The sequence below is a fragment of the Propithecus coquereli genome, unplaced genomic scaffold (assembly GCF_000956105.1).
Source record: "Propithecus coquereli isolate 6110/MARCELLA unplaced genomic scaffold, Pcoq_1.0 Scaffold213, whole genome shotgun sequence".
NCBI lineage: Eukaryota > Metazoa > Chordata > Mammalia > Primates > Indriidae > Propithecus > Propithecus coquereli.
Genome location: NW_012146412.1, coordinates 137358 through 140444, shown reverse-complemented (window position 1 = coordinate 140444; position 3087 = coordinate 137358).

Here is a 3087-nt window from a genome sequence, read left to right as displayed (position 1 = left end):
CATACACTCTAACACACTCACACACATCTAGACAAACCAATACAACCTAAAACACACATTGATACACTCACACAACTCAAACACAACCACACACACACACACAAACTCACATTCACCCCCACACACTTAAACATACCCAGACACACCAAAACACATTCTCACACACCCAAACAGCCACATACACCAAAAAACACTCAAGCACACCCAGAACACCCACACATACTCAAAGACACGAAGATACACTCTCACACACACACAGCCACAAATACACACACCATAACCCTCAAACACACCCAGGCACACCAACACACATTCACACACAACCAGACAATAGCTGCACACTGTAACACACCCACACACATTCAAACACATTCACACACACACTCAAACACACCCACACTCAAACACACCAAGAAACACATGCACTCAAACACTTCCACAGATAAGCAGACACACCCACACTTACTCAAACACGCCCCGACAAACCCCAACACACTCAGACACACCCACACACACTAGACACACCCACACACATTAAACCCACCCAGACACACCAACACACACTCACATACACACAAACACATCCACACACACTCAAAGACATCCAGACACAAATTCACACACTCATACAAAACCACACACACTGAAACACACCCGAACACATTCAGGCCCACACACACTTAAACAAAGCCCCACACACCCACACACAATGAAACACACACAGACACACCCAGGACACTCACACACCCACACACGCTAACAGAAACCCACAAGCACTGAAACGCACCAAGGCACACTCACAGACACACACCCCCAAACACTCACACACACTCAAACACACCCAGACATACCAACACAAACTCACATGCACTGAAACACAGCCATAGACACTAACATACTCACACAACCCACACAGATGAAAAAACACCACGATTACGCTCAGCATTTCTTTCCTTCAGAGCTGGGTTGAACCGGTATGGTGTCCAGGCCGCAGTCCAGTTCTTGTGCATTCTTTGACCGCTTGAGAAGTCACTAGCACGATCCGGGCCTCACTCACGCAGACTACAGAGTTACGGCCCCGTGTGCCCTCCTGTGGTGGGTAGGGTGATCTGCTCGCCCAGCCGGGATGGTGTCCCCGGCCACCACCCCGCCTCTGCCCCATCTTTGCGTTTACAGAAAACAAACACAAACAGAAGCGAGGGAGCCCGAGGAGGAACGATGCTATCCAGGTTACGTCGGGAGGCTTCCTCGCCATTTCTGGGGACTCACCCTTTCGGATGCGATCCACCCGCACGATTCATCACCGGAACGTGCCTGTGATGAAGCAGACCCGGCTGTGCGGAGTGGCCGAGAAGCGAGCGTGGGCGGTGGCCCCTGGTTTTTCGGAACGCGGTGCGTGCTTGGGAGGGAGAAAAGTTTGCGTGGGAACGTGTGTCATGGTAGTGGTTGCGTGAGAGGCGACAGAAACGTCAGATGCACTGGCATTCACCAGAGACGCACAGATCTGAAGCTCTGCTGGAAGAAGAACTGTCCCCTTCCTTGTTGTCACCGTCTCGCGTGTCAGTGAAGTACGGGGGAGGCTCCTGAAGGAGCCGCATGGCTTTCACGGGACCTCTCTCCGTCTGGGCCCGGAGACTTCCGCATGAAGTACTTCGAATTCGAGATCTCGTGCCGGTGGCACTTACTTCTTTTCGAGAGAAACATCGGTGTCTCCTTACGGAGAGAGGATGGCGAATGTCTCGTAAGCTCGGACAGGGGACGGGCGGACAGACAACGGAGTGGCCGTGTGTCCAGAAAAAGGCCGCTTTTAACAAAGCGGCTCTTGGCAGCTCACCTTCTTGCTCCTGTTGTCTTCTGGCCCTCTGCCGTAGTTTCATCTATTGACTTATTTCTTTATTTTTCCTTTTGGCTTGGATCCATTTCGGCATCTCGTCTGACATCCTCTTCTGAGAGGAACGTTTCCTTGTGTTGCATCTTTTCGGGCTCTGTACCGGGCATCGTTCCTCTTAGGTCACTGGACTCTTTCCCAGCCGGGCCTCAATGCTCCACTTTGTAAACCCCAGGTCGGATCTCCACCCGGAATCCCTTAGAGGCCCGCCGAATCGATGTTCGGACTGGGATGTCTCGTAGACCTTACCTGTTAAAAAGCGATCCGGGCCGGGCTTGGGGACTCACGCCTGTGATCCTAGTACTCAGGGAGGCCAAGGCGGGAGGATCCGTCGCTTGAGGTCAGGAGTTCGAGACCAGCCTCGGCAAAAGCGAGGCCCCCGTCGCTACCAAAAATAGAAAAAATTAGCCGGGCATGGTGGCACAGGTCTGTAGTCCCAGCTACTTGGGAGGCTGAGGCAGGAGGATCGCTTGAGCCTAGGAGTTTGAGGCTTCCAATGAGTGAACATTCCCCTCCACCCCCCACCATCTCTAACAAAATTACAATAAAATAAAATGAAGCCCCCCCGCCAAATACTATTTGGTGAGACCGATCTTGAGAACACTGGGGGAGAAAGAAGTCACTACCGTGGTAAAAAATTGCATACATTTTCGCACATTTCTGTGTGCGTGTGTTTTCTGAGAAATGACCCCTTTTGCTACCGGGCTGGGACTGGAGTCCCAGTTTGGGACCGTAGGATTCACCTCACGAGACTCCTGACTGATTCGACATAGGGTGAGCTCTGTGTAAACACTCTTTAGAGGTGGGTGTTTTGTTTTATGGACTTCTGTCCTGCGGGAGAAACGACTGGCCCGGGTACAGGAGTGAGTGAATGTACCGACCGTCTTCGTCTTCTCCCGTCACAGACACACACACACACGCGCAAACACACACACACGCACACACACACGCGCAAACACACACGCACACACACACACAGGCGCGCACACACAGACACACACACGCATACACACACGCACACATACACACACGCGCACACACATACACGCACACACACACGTACACGCACGCACACGCACACACACGCACACACGCACACACAGGCGCGCACACACAGACACACACACACACACACACACACACGCGCACACACACGCACACACACACACACACGCACACACACGCACACACACAGGTGC